This window comes from Passer domesticus, chromosome 6, assembly GCF_036417665.1.
Source record: "Passer domesticus isolate bPasDom1 chromosome 6, bPasDom1.hap1, whole genome shotgun sequence".
NCBI lineage: Eukaryota > Metazoa > Chordata > Aves > Passeriformes > Passeridae > Passer > Passer domesticus.
Genome location: NC_087479.1, coordinates 58,891,596 through 58,906,345, shown reverse-complemented (window position 1 = coordinate 58,906,345; position 14,750 = coordinate 58,891,596). Strand labels below are relative to the sequence as shown.

General features: G+C 37.2%; 1 protein-coding gene across 2 annotated transcripts in view; it reads right to left on the bottom strand.

Annotated features, from left to right (window-relative positions):
* SPON1 (spondin 1) overlaps positions 1–14,750 on the bottom strand; it is a 183,704-nt gene that overhangs the window by 133,964 nt on the left and 34,990 nt on the right. The window lies entirely within an intron of this gene.

Below are 14,750 nucleotides of genomic sequence, written 5' to 3'. Positions count from 1 at the left end.
ACTCACCCACTTGCACAGGGCACTTAAATACTTCATCTCTTTGGCTGTTCAAACCATGCCCCTTTTGGCAGCCTGTTTTACCTGATATGGCAGGGTGGGGAAGAAATCCAACCACACAGGTAAAGGCTCATCTCAAACCCCCACATATGTTCCTTCACCTGTCCCCAGGTTCCCTACCTGACTGGAGGTCATTTCTCATCCACTTTTAATAATAATAATAGTAATAATAACATTATTATTGTTATTATTTTATTTTTATTTTTATTATTTTGCCATGATTGCACAGCCCACGTGGCCAGCTGAGACACAGAAAAAGCATATTTGCCTTTTTACAGCATTGCTTTTAATCTTTATATTCCACTCAAATTCTCCTTCCCACTTGAATCACCTTCTCCTGCTCCAGGCTGGGGCAGTAAAAAAATAACTACCACTTTTTTTTTTATATTAAAAAAACCAAACCAAAACCAAAATTTAAGCATGGCCATGAGTGCCCGGTTAATGAAACCAGAAAAAAAATCCTAAATCTTTAGATTAAATTATTCTAATTAAAATTTATTCTAAATTTTTAATATTTATAAAGCATGAAGTAAAAGAATTTCAAGATAAAACAAAAAATAACAGAGCTATCATTCTCCTACTATTTTTAAAAAAGCTGTCAACTATATATTGAAATTACGTTTAAATGAGTAAATTATTTTCTTGCATAGAAAATAATTTTTTTGTCTAAAGCAATATCCTAACAAAACCCACCCATTCATCAAGTACTGATTAGTGGATAGTCAGCAGCGGGAATCTAGATTGGAATAAAGTATTTAATGTTTTCAAATCCCAAAAAAATCTTAATTTCATTTGAGTTGACAGGACCCTGAAGGTGAACTCCACACTTAATGAAACGAATTAACACCCACTGAAACAAAGATAACTTAATATTAAAATGCTTAATACTGCTTCTTAAAAGAGACCTTACTGCTATGAATGCATTTCCCTGAGGAAGTTTTTGATGCAGTCTTTAGTACTCGAGGTTGAGTGGAGCCATCAGAAGAGACTTGTCAGTCCTTTAGTGTAGCCCAGACACAGATCTCATCTGTCAAGAATTAATACCTGAAACAACTGAATGTCCTCTCCCTGGGCTGTTCTGAGAGCTCTCTCTGACAGCTGGGACTGCACAGCCTACTGAACACTCAGCCACAGAGTGCCAGGAGATGCTGGGTGCTCGTGCTGAGAGACAGGAGTGCAGGGAAATGAAAGAAAATAAAGGACCAACAACAGAGTTGTTATTGGCAACTCTTCCACTTCCCTCATCCTGAAGGGGCACTGTATTGGCAAGAAGGAAAATTCAAATTGTATTCCAGAAATAGCTGACAGACCACCCTGCTTATGAAACACATAATTATGATAGACAGATCAAATTAATCCATTAATAACTTCTATATTATTATTGTTATTGTTGGTGTTTTCAGCTAGCTTCTCCTTTGTTTAACACCTGCTCACGGGTAAGAACAGTGTTAGAGCACTGCCTTGAGCTCATACAAATTTCTCCTTGCCAAAATTCCTTGCACTAGGCATTTCTAGCAGACATTGCTACCACAATTTGGTACACAGGTTTTTGGAGAATGCAACAGCAGGAAACTTGTACAGCAGGGTCTTTGGTCTTCCCACTTCAGCCCTAAAAATGCCAAAATCATACAACCTTCTCATGTCTGATTAGCTGCCAGCACCAGTGGCACTGATTGCACTTTGGCTGCAGCAGAGCAAGCAAATGATGGAGAAAGAAGAATTGCTGAATGCATGAAAATCAGAAAAATACTTTCAGGGATAAGGAAAGAGCAGTGTTGAAGGAACAGATTAAGAAATGGATCAAAAATTGTCCAAAACATGCACAGGAAGGGTGAGAACCAAGGCCAGGCATATCTCCTTTCTGCAGCAGTGGATTGTCAGACTGTGGGTGTGATTATAATGAAATTATAAATATTAACCCTCCAAATCACTCTGGGGTAATGAAACTCCTTGGAAGATTGTGGTTCCTTTTCACGGTGGTTTTATGCATTTTCTACACAACAACATGCAGCAGCAGGGGGAGGAAACAAACCCTACAGTCTCAAGAAGCTTTTTGCCTCAGTGGGGTTCCTGAAGTCTCGCTGATCCGGATAAAGGTCAGCATTTTACAGAGGAAGTGATTACAAGTGTGCTCAGAGGAGCAGGGATTAAGCAAAAGATCCAGGGTCTGTATCTCCCTCAATCACTGGGACAAGGAGAGCACATGAATAAGACTATTAAAGGAGCATTGTGAACAGTAGCAAGCAGTAATGACAGGGATTAGAGTGATAAATCACCCTCTATATTGAGAAGCAGGCATAGACAAGGTACTGGAATTCATCCCTACCACATTTTATGGAACAAAAGTGCAGTTAATGAGATTCTTAACTTCATTAGAAGCTCCAAGAAGGAGATGTTTTAATGTGCATAATTGAGATACATCAAGTGTGATTAGAGATACAGGAGGAAATAGAGATTTCATTGTTCAGAATTTGTGGAGAAAAGCCAGGATGTTCCTTCAGGCACCTGTATGGGAAACAGGTGAATCCACTATGGGTTTGAGATTGACAACCAAGCAGTGCCATCTAAACATTTCCAAATGGTCTAGGCTTTGAAACTGAAGCAACAAAGAAAACAAATTTCCTGATCTTCTAGACAAAAATATAAGGTGATTTTGTTTATTATAGTGGGGAGTCATTTGTTCCCACCAAACATTCAAACCGAAAAAGAGGCAGAAAACAATTGCATACTTTGAACACTAAAAACATAAATTTTCCAGATGTACTGATGTGGAGGATGTTCAGAAAACCCAGATGTGTCCCACAATCTTGTGCTTCTGTTAGGTGACACTCTAGTGACACCTGACTGACCTTCTCCTGAAATCAATTACCAACTTCACTTTCACCTAATCAGAAGGGACTTGCAGCCTGAATTTCTTATGAGGCATGAGTGGCCACTGGAAAACCAGAAAATTGTAAGGACAGCACTTGGAACTTTATTCTCACTGAGCCAAAGTGCTTACTGAAAAAGACAATGCAGACAACACATATCCAAGTACCTGTCAAATTTGCCTCCTCTTCAGTTTATCTTCCTTTGACTTCCTTGCCTGAACATATTCAGCATTTTGTGAGTAGAATTGTGTGGCAGAAATACAGACTACTATTATAAAAGCAGGAAGAATGATAACTATTTGTGTTTCTTTGCCATATTGAAGAAAATGTTTTGGCCACAATTAATTCAGAGAAATTAGACAAATGGCTTTCCTTAATATTTTGCCATCTAAATTAAACCTGATGACCAAGACAACTTCTTTATGAGCAATCATGAGATGGTGGTGCCTCGATACCTCTGCATGTGGAACATGTTTTCTATATAAGCTTCTTGTATCATCATACATCTACTTCAGCCACCATCGCCAGGCAGTTGCATCGTAAGAGAGCACAAATTTATTTCTCTGTATATAAAACTAGTATATATTCCATTTCCAGAGAAATCTATGGCAAGAAACCATATGACAGGTAATCTGTAAAACTTAAATGAGTTGGTTCATGTTAAGGTTATCATGGGGCTCCACACACAGCAGTGAGGGAGCATCAAGCTCATTATCCATCTAATGAGCAGAGCTCAGTCCCTCCCTAGACACAGGCCTGTAACCCAGACTTTTCTGCAGCAAATGAAACCCAGAAACCATTAAAAGAAAAATCAAATGTGCTTTCTGGTGCATTGCAAGGCTTCAAACTACATTCTGCTGGAGCAGTGAACTGATGGAGCAACAAATCCATTTCTTTGGGAAAGCAGGGAAAAAGCGTTCAGGCTGCTGCTGTTCAGAGAGCAAAGATACTCAATGCATGTCTAATGATGTAGAAAAGATGGAAAAGTGGGCACCTAATTACTGCAAGGAAAAGAAAGGAATGGCCCACCCAATTATTGGCTGAATTTAGTGTTTCAATCCTTTCTCAATAGCCTTAAAATTGTCAACCCAGGTAACAAGAAAGACAAAAACAATCAATTCCACAGCCGGTTCATGCAAAGAAAAATTCCTTTTCTGGAGTTTTCTGCCTTTCAGAATTTCTAAAGAGCTGCTATAATACAAACAGCTGCTCCTTTAAGGGAACAAATCAGAATTGATTTTGTGGTGCCTTACATGAAGCAAAGAATCAAGATAAATACAATGTTCAGGTTCTGAGACCCTTACTGAGCTCTTAGGGACTCTCCAGCTAACAAATGTAAACTCACACGAGACTTGAAAGACTGTTCACCCCAAGGGAGGATGGCCAGAATCCAGCACCCTGTTAATTCCTGCATTTGCCTTTCATATTGTGATAGAGCTGTGCTAGAAATTGTAACTGCAAAATGTGCTCTGCAGAGCTGCTCTAGATTTCTGCAGGCACGCAGACACCTCACCAAATTCTTACATCAGCCTTCCAGAAAAGTTCTTGTAATGGAAATTTCATCCCATACATGTAGTGTATCCTCTTACCTTTAACTGCAGGATTACCTAAATGCCCTCGCAGAATACAATCCTGAAATACTGATTGTATTATAAAGGAGCAAGTGACCATTTCTGCCACATTTATGACTAACTTAGACTTTGTAATGTCTAGGAATTACCAGTGTGCTGTAGGATTGAGAACATTCACTGCTCATCTACATTCTTTTATCTGGGTCAATAGACATTTTGAATAATGGAGGATCTTGCCAAAATTTTATAACAGCAGGTTTAGTTAAAGCCTTAATCACTAGGCACAGACTGGATAAAATAATTTGTTACCAAAACTAAAAATTACACTACTTATCTTTTTAATTACCTCCTTTCATCATTGCTGCACTCAATTTGCCCTTCACATTCACTGATGTGCAATGAGAACACCACCATACTACAGTAAGCAAAACATATTTGAGCCCACTGGAGTGCTGGTTTCAATACAGAGACCAAAATCTCTTTATCTGTGACCTGCAGAAACAGTATGACATTTTGATTCATGAATAAAATGCATATTTTAAAAATGTATCACATTACATTAAAATAAAGCCTTCAGCTCCTGACACAAGGCAAATCAATTCCTTAACATGAATTATCATGCATAACTTCAGGCAGTTATTAGAAAAACTGATTTCAAACATTCAGTAAAAAAAAAATGACAACACTTCTGATGCCATCAATAGTGACACTCTGTGTGTTTTGAAAGGAAATCAAATTATGACTGTCATTATTATTTCTATTCCTTTTCTCTCTTTGTTTCCCCTCAGAAAATGACAATGGCCTTGAAGTCAAATTAAACATCTGTTTGCAAAATAAACCGGAGTGCTACTGACAGCTGCTGCCGAATGGCAAATGTCCTACAGCTGTCGGGCTCCTAAATTAACAATGATTTTCATTACAAACAGCAAACAACAAGAGAATTACAGAGCAGATTTTTTTCCTCCATCCCACTATTTCAAATTTATGAAAATGCAGACTCTCTCCTAGAGACTCAGCCAGAAAGAAATCACAGCTTACTGTTTTATTTCCCCACTCGCAGGGAGCAAAAAGTCAGAAAAAATCAGATTTCAGTGTAAGATACTTGACAGAACGTCCCTCTTGACATGTCTTAAATCCTTTTCTGCATTTTCCTCTAGGACATGTAAATGGAATTAATAATTACTTGAGGATTTACCTTTCTCTGATACAAATTCTGTCAATAAGAAAAAGTATTGAAAAAAACATTTTCTTGATTTTTCCTACATCTATTTGGATTTGTAAATACACAGGTGCAGGGGAAGCTTGATCGTAGTACACACTGCAATCACCCAGTAAAGTCAGACAGAAAAGGCTTGGGCAGTTCATCAAACATCACTTCTTATGGCTTCCTTATTTATCTTCAGGTTTGGGATGGGAAAGTAGGAACATTAGAAAGAACTGCACCTCATTTTCCACTTCACATGACTTTTTGAAGTGCACAATTTAAACACACAGGTGCCCTTAGAAGAGTGTTGAGAACCTGGAAGGACAAAGGAACTCAGCATGGATAATGGTTAGGAAATAAAAATGAAAGTTTTAAATGTCCTGCATGGTTTTGTAAAACGCCAAATTAGGGTACAGGTGAATTCTGGCTGGTTCTGTGTTTGTGTCCACTTTAACCTTATTAATTACTTAATGTTTTATTGAAGTGTTTCCCCACAAAGTCTGGAGAAAAGACAATGATGATCAAAGTTGTAACTGATATCACTGCCTTGGCATGAGGCAAGTTGAACTTTTCTAATGCCTGAATCCCTACCCCACTGCACATCAAAGCACAATCTTTTTCTTTCTTACAAAACAGCTTGTTTTACAAAAAGACATTTGCGAAAAAAGCAAACACTATATGGACCAGTGCACACAGTTTCAGTTTACCACAAATTGTGCCATTACACTGTTGGTTTTTTTTAAATATGAAATTATTGTAGGCATTTTCAAGGTAGAGTGTAAAAAAGATTTAAAATATTATCCTTCATAATAAAGCCATAACTGCATTCCCTCTGCTGCTAGAGAAAAACTACCACCCTTCTCCTTACTCTGTTTTTCTCATTGTTTTTCTGTTGTTTTGCTCTCCTCAAGGAATAAAGCCATCCTTGAGTAACAAAACCATGTAGTGTTTTGCAGCACTACATCTTTACAAACAAAACATCATATGAATGAACCCAACTAGATTTTACAGGATTACTTTAATTATTGCACCATAAAATAGATTATCCAGAAGAACACAAAATTATAAAAGAATTAATTTTTGACACTTTCCAAATACACATGCTCCCACTGTGAAGTTAAAGGGACAATATTAAACCTGTGAGAAAATTAAAGTGAAATGGTCTTTGCTTTTAAATGTAGATGTGTCAGTAGATCCAGGGGGCTGCTACCATATATATTGAGATAAAATATGCCTTTTTACACCTAATAGTAGAGGTGATATAAATTAGAAGCCGTCTAAAAATGCAGGTTTTTTCTCTTTCTTCCTAACACAAACTGTAGATGTTTCATCTATGAAATAAAATATTCTAAGTTAATTTCATTTATTAGTTTAAACTTCTTGTCCTATTTGTTAAAAAAAAAAAGATTGCTGGATGAAAACAATATTTAATTCATTTTTAAGGAACCAGGATAGCAATACAAGCTTTTTTTATCCTTCAGTGGTTTATAAAGAGTCACTGGCCACTAGCTGCTCTTGAGAAAACAGAAAAAATTGAAAAATTAGTTAAGCAGTACATAATTACCCAGCGTTGACCCAAATCTATTCATTTCCAATCCATGCCCCTGGCCATTTAAGGCTGGGCACACTTCTGTTACATCTCCTAAAAGGGAAGAATGGGGAAAAATGAAGGCACACCCAAAGGATCTCATATGGAAAATGTGCCATTTTCTATCTATCAAAGGTTGCATTTGTTCTCTGGACTGTTAGGATGCACAGAAATATTTTTGTTTGCTACCTTAATTGTGTATAAATAACTAAAATGTCTATATAAAATATTCTATGTAAGCTATGAAATATGAGGCTATACTGCTACTATCTCTATCAAAAAGGAAGTTCAGAAGATACTGTTAAGTGGTAGTTAACTGGAAGATAAATATTTTGATTTTTTAAAAAATAGTAGTACAGAAATTTTAAATTTTTCTGCATGCAGAAGGCCCATTGATTCTACTGGGAGAAAGAATAAAGTTATTTATAACATGAAAGCTTTTCTGTTGTTCCACAAACAGGGCTCTTTCTAGGCAAGGAGGGCAGGTTGGTCTCTCTTTTTCCTTGGCTGTTGTATTTATTCATAATGGCAAGCTGTCAGTAAATGCTTTACAGCTGTGCTCAATTGCTCCACTGTTAGCACTCTAATAAACAGGTAAAACTGTTGACATGAAGTGTCTGCACAATCTGAGAGGATGAATGGAAAAGACAGAATAACAAATTTAATACCTGATTCAAACAAGCAGGGTTTCTGTGTTGCTGGTTTTTACATTTGGAACATTTAGAGGCACAATTTTATAGTGAATTTCTCATAGCTCATCAGCTGTGTGCTCATCTGCTTCAAAAAGTATCCCAACCAATCAAGAAAAATCCTATGAAAACATCAGAGAATCTACTTAGAGAACTATGGGGATTTTTGAAGGAGTTTTGAATGAGTTAGAGATGGGACCTCTGGGTTATTTTGGACCATGTGATTTATTTTCTTATCTTCTGCATAGGCAGGAAGGGTGAGTTCAGCTCACATTTTCACTGCATGGCTCAGAAGGTCCTCAGTTACAAGACCTTTTAAGGATTTATTAACCAATAAAACACTGCCAACAAAGATATTTGTGGTTTTGACCCAATCCTTAAATATTTCATCCTTTAGACTCATACTACAGTGTAAGCTTTCTTAGCCAATCATGTCATGGTACACAAACCTACAGCACTGCATTCTAAACTCCTTGTTTACCTTTGTAGCTACTTTTCTTTCTAAAACTCTAAAACTCTAACTCTAAAACTCTAAACTTTCCTTCACTTAGCTTAAGTAAAGGAAAAGTAAAGCTTGTCTCGGCTTTGAGCTATAAATCCACATTCTCATTTCTAGCACCTGAGTTTGGGAGACTTTTCCAAGGTTTCAGATCAAATCCTGTGTTTAATTCTAAGCTTTGGTTTACAGGCCCAAAGTTCTGAGAGTTCCTTGCATTTTGGATTCCAACAGAGAATTTCATCACCTTAGTCAAGTAACCTGAATAAATTCAAACCATGCCCAACTTCTCTTCCCTGTGCCAGCTCATTGATACTGATGAGGGATTTAGGACAAGCATGAAAAGCAGCAAACAAATTTTTCAGCTGCAACAGTACATAATTCTTAGTTCTTTATTGTTTTTTAAATTCATCTCTGTGATCATCTATCAGATGTTTTTACATGACTGGCAATAGTTTCATAAGCACTGCAGCTTGCACCCATGTAAAGCAGTCTGGCAAATGGAACTTCTTCTGTTAGAGGCAAATTTATGCAATATTGGTTTTGTGGGAATCACAGTAACAACATCTTTAGTAAGAGAGATTAATTCTGAAAGACTTTTATTCTGAGCACCTCAGTTTGCCCTTCTTCATAAACATTCCTCTTAACACAGGGTTAATGGTTTGATCACTCATTAATTTACACACCACAAAGCTGTTCTTGTGAAATTTGGGCCTTGTTATCCAGGTGCCTCATGCTCTGTTTCTGGCCCAGGGATCTCATCTTGAGTTTTGAGTGTAGAGAAGAGATTTGGCTGCACACCAAGACAGTTTCAGGATGTAGAGGCAGTTATGAACTCCTGAGGTTTTATGACATTTGGTTCTTTTTTTAGTCTCCTACAACACATTTCAACACAGTGTTTACTCTGAGTGACAGGCCAAGTGACCTGAATGAACAGAATGCTTGAAGTTACAAGAAATCAAAAGGTAAATGTTCAAAACCTGGAGTTCCTTCACCCTCAGAGCTTTGCAGCTTGAGAGGAAGAGGATGGTCAGAACCCACAAGGAGGTTGGAAACTGAGTGTTATAACCAAGGCCCAGACCCAGGGACTGGAACTGAATTTGTCCTCGTGGATATGACAGCTTTGCTCCAGTAGCATAACCATCTGAAAGATTTTGCTTGATATACACTAAATATGCCATACTTGTTATTTAGAAGGCTGCAATTCTTTAAAATGCCTCTGCTCTCTCATTACATGCAAACAAGAGCCAGTGTAATTAAAATCATGATGATAATTACATATTCAGGAAAACAAGGAGCTTCACACTTTTCCTCAAGAACTATAAAACATTTCCCTAGAGATGGCTCAGAACACATTCCCAGAAACAAACAGCAGAGACACCACGATGAACCCAGTGCATTTCTGCAAGTGCTAATGGTAATAAACAGTATTTACAAATAGCAGATTTTAATTTGTTGGTGTTTTAAGCACGATATGTATAGCAGAAATAAATAACTTGTCTGCAGGAACTTTTCCTGCATTTGCCATACAAGTCACACAAGTTTTCTGAGAACCTAGTTAGTTCAAGAGCCAACTGTAAACTGTGGTTTCTTCTCTAAATGGTAAATTGAATATAACTTATCTGCATGTGGCCATCATTTACTGCATTTAACTATTAATCTCAGCCTCAGTAGCAAATGCTAAAGGAGGAGAAGATAATTACCATCTCACAGTATTTGACTCTTCATGAGATCTATGCCAGCTGACAGATTTGCTCAGTTTGGATATTAACAAGATCCTCCCTGCCATGAAATTTTAATATGTGACAAGCTAAGGACTTGACCAAATTTTCTTCACTCTTTTGTTCTATCACAGAATTCTAAAGGACTTGCAAAAACCTGTTTGTTCTGTATTTCCCACCAATTTCCTGGGTCAGACCTTTACCCACCTGCTCAGTACCACACTCAGCTGAGGAACAGAACAAACCAGCTGAATCTAGGGCTCAAAGCAACCCAAAAGAGGTGATTTTCCATCACTGCTAAGAAGCTTTCAATAAACATTTATTGTCCTTTTATTGGTCAATGGGACAAATCACTATTTGAAATCCATACTTTAGACTTTCCTTGTTTAACAACATAAATTTCCATTACTTGGAGGTTTTTTTAACAGAATTAAGCACAGCCTCTGTATATTAGCTGTCATATTTAAAAAAAAAAAGTGTATGTTTACTGTTCTATTTTAAGAAAAGTAGAATATGCTAAACCAAGCATATTAAGTTTATATTAATAAAAAGAAGGTGTCTCTTAAAACAGTTTTCATTCACTTCAACAAAATACTAAAACAGATTGACCAAGACAGGGTTCAAAACCCTGAAAATTTCTCCACTTCCATGTGATGATACAAACACCACCAGGCTCTGCCACTGCTCTAGTGTTTATGCAATTATTTTCTGTACAATTGCACATAGCAAAAATAGACATAAACTTTCCTCAAGAAAGTTTTAACAGTAGGTTTTCAAAAATCCTAGGAAGCAAATGCATTCTGAAGAGCTCAGAAACCTAGTAAGTGAAGTTTAAACCAGAAACTTTTATCAGAAGATGAAGGAATGACCTGGCCCTCTCATCTTGATGAGTGACGTGTTGGTGTGCAATCACAAGAAACAAGGGGGAAAAAATAAGGGAGAGAAAGAGGTTGCACTGTGAACATGGAAACAAGTAGGCTGTGCACAGCATGACAACTTGGATGGTCCAAGAAGGCAAATAAGAAAGAGGGTTCAAAGCTTGAGGGTCTCCCAAACCGTGTGTAAAATAAAAGTCTTTTATCTTTTATGTTCATTGAGACTCAAGCACAGGCCTAAGTGTGTGGATAAATGGAGCCTGAGCTAATTTTTCATCCCAAAAGCACATTGAGTGCTGTCAGTTTCAGTAGAGTCCAGAAGAATTCAAACCTTTAGGGTACTTCACTGTTATCTCTTGTTGGGAATGAGAAAAACACATTAATTATTCTCAATTAAAAAATTACAGTACAATATCGTACGTTAATCAATTTTCTTCTTTTTTTTCTCCTCACAATTATAAATCTTCACACAGAAGGAGATGTTTTAGAAAAGAAGGCAACGACAACAAGTCAAATTCAAATGTGATTTTCCCCTAAACTTTGAATTTTGCTGTCACCCAGAAATTTAGGTGTGAAATGATTTAGAGTCCCTTACTGAACCCTACAGCTAGAGGTTCCCATTTGTCTGTGTCATTTTGTGCTTGTCACAGCCACACTGAGCACGTGCACTATGCCTAGAAAACACTGGGGAGGTACCACCCAAATCTGAGCAAGTCTTTGCACCAAAGCTTCCTGGAAGAAGCTACTCTCTACTTAGTTATACCACTCCAAAAAAAAAAAAAAAAAAAAAAAAAAAAAAAAAAAAAAAAAAAAATCATTATTTGGCACTTAAACTGTAATAAGTTTTTATGGATCAGTTACATTTTACTTGTGACTATGTTTAACTTTTCAATATATTGAAGTCAGCAGATCAGGGCATAGGGAAAAAGTAAATCCTCATGATCCAGAACATGCTCCAAACATGCTACCATTCTATTTTGGAAATCAAAGTTATCATAGTCTCTGCAAGGATTGAAACAGATAGGTTTGACAATTAAAAAAATATCTTCACTCCCATCACGTACAGAAGAAAGAAAAAACACAGAGCGTTTGTCTCCCTTAAAATTCCAGGCTTCAGAATTTTTCCATGATGAGTTCAGACTTAACTCTTAATTTTTTCTTTTATCATCTAGAATAATTACAAAGTAATTATTTCTAATGCTGATGTTCCAATAATTATTTCCAAATAATTTCCAAAAATTCCATTCTATTCTATGGGAGCAGACCATAAAGAAGGTTTGTGAAGGAGGCTGACTACAAACCCTAATTCAGATGCCATCAAATCTTTACATGCAAAAGAGAAGATGTAAATGCTGTTGATGCCAGGAGAGATTGTTATGCATGGGCCCATGGAGGGCTGCAGTGCAGCACAAACAAATGCCACATGATGAGGTTCATTTCTGGCATCAGCCACTCTCAATAATGGTCATTCTTTAAACAATCCTGGGCATGAAGCTGTTCCTTACCTTCTGAGGTCAACACAGCATTCATTGGGAGGAAGCTCATATTTCTAATTCAATTTTTCCTGAAAGGTACTTCTTTTCACTTTTCAGCAGCACACACACACAAACACACCCACAGCACTCTGTAAATAGATGGTCATGACACCAAATTTTTTCCTTTCCCTGGAACCTGCATTTCCAAGCTGCTGTTTTGTTTTCCCCAGTGGACTATGGCAGCTGGTACCAGTCAGAAGAGCTGATCTAGCTCTTCACTGGCACTCCAGTGTTTGTTTTCACTGATGCACATCCAGCAGCCTGAGAAGGTTGTGTCCACTGGTTCCCTCTGCACACTCTTTGAGGCAGTGGCAATTTCCTACTCTCATGCGCAGAACATCAGAACTGCAGTTCTGACTGTTACGTTTTGTAGCTTCTCTTGACTTTTCTGCAAGAATTCAAGTACTTCACAGAAAAAAATCAGTGCTGAACATCCAGCACGACCTGACTAGCAGCAAGGAGAGAGAAGAAACACTTACCAAGATCCTGCAGTTGGTGGTACTTTACTGCATTTCCTCTCTAAAAAGACCTGAACTGACTCGAGCCACAGTTGTCTTAAGTTTCAGTGAGAAAAATACAGATCTTAGGTGGTTGTTTTTGTTTTTTTGTTTTTTTTTTTTTTTTTGTTTTGTTTTGTTTTGTTTTGGGGTTTTTTTTGTTTGTTTGTTGTTGTTGTGGGTGGGTTTTTTTTTGTTTGGATTTTGGATTTTTTGGGGGGGTTGGTTTTTTTTGGTTTTTGGGTTTTTTTTTTGTTTGTTTGTTTGTTTTTTGGTTTGTTTTTTCTGTAACTGCAATTCTATTTAGGACAGTAATGAAAAAAAAATAAGTCCATCAGCACATGTTGTTGAATATCATTAGTGGATTAAGCATTAAATCTTGTCACTTTAAAAAGCCATATAAAGCATCATCACCTTATTATTAATTTACTTAAATAGTAAGTGCCTCAAGCAATATTGGTTATACAGCTAAGAGGGGGTCAGTCCTGGGGGGAAGACCAAGAAGCTTTACTGATAAAAAGCTCAGCAACACTCAAGGAATTTTCTAGATTGCCAAAGGAACACTCGAAAAATTCCATCTGTAAACATAACAAAAGTTATTCCCAGGTTTCATTACAGCCTAATGTACACTTGTCCATTCTGAGCTTAAGAAAATGCTCTAAGTGTATTCTTGAGCTGCTGTAGTAAACACTAAACCAGGGGATTCTTAAAATTATCATACTGAAACTAAGAAGCAGCAAGTAAAAGCACACTGCCACAGATCTGAGACTGTTCCACAGCCAGAGCTGAGACTAGAGAACCTTCAGAGATGTGGAAGAGGATGGTGTCTGTCTCGTGCCCATCAGCAGGAGGAAAAGTGAAGCACAGGGTGAAAAGAAAGCAGCCACAGACCACTTTTGCTGGTGGCAATTTCACAGCCTGTCTAGAAATCAGTTGCAATTCTAATAAAACATTTTCCTGAATTGGTCTGAACTATCTTCAACACAACCTTTGTGATACCATTTCCTTAAAAGCCTGAAAGTCACCATCCCCAGCACTGAAAAGCCTCTTTGAAATACTTTGGTCTGCTGCAGGGCACATCTTAGCAATTTTTAAGGCTTCTCCTAGACATGGATTCAAAACAAGCAAAGAAATCCCAATTGCCCATGAATGTTTCACCAATCTGTCCAATTAAATACAGCAAACAAAGTCCTAAGAGACAGGACAGCATTTCTCTGACACTCTTTAGTTCTGCAGACCAATGAGCGACCCTAAATCAAAGTGAGCATACATAGAGTTATCTTTATTTACTGCTTGAATAGCATGAGAATGTGTAATAATAACAAAATATCAGTAAATGATCACTAGGTCTAAAATGAAAGAATTCACCTCCAAACAAATAGATCTGTTTTTTCTGATAAAGGTCTGCTTAGACAATCATGACTTTGCAGAACATTTTTATTATTCATCTCAAAAAAGAGCATGTTTTTTTACCCATCAGAGGAATGCAATTTTGATGTTAAAAATTAAGAATTTTTATATTTTTTAATGTGAAACTAAAGGCTAACAGGCTCAATTAAGGTTGCTGATTCAATGGTAATTGAAGGCTTGGGGCTCCTTTTGAATATTTAGGTGGCACATTCATATTTTCTGAAAAATCCCTTCGCC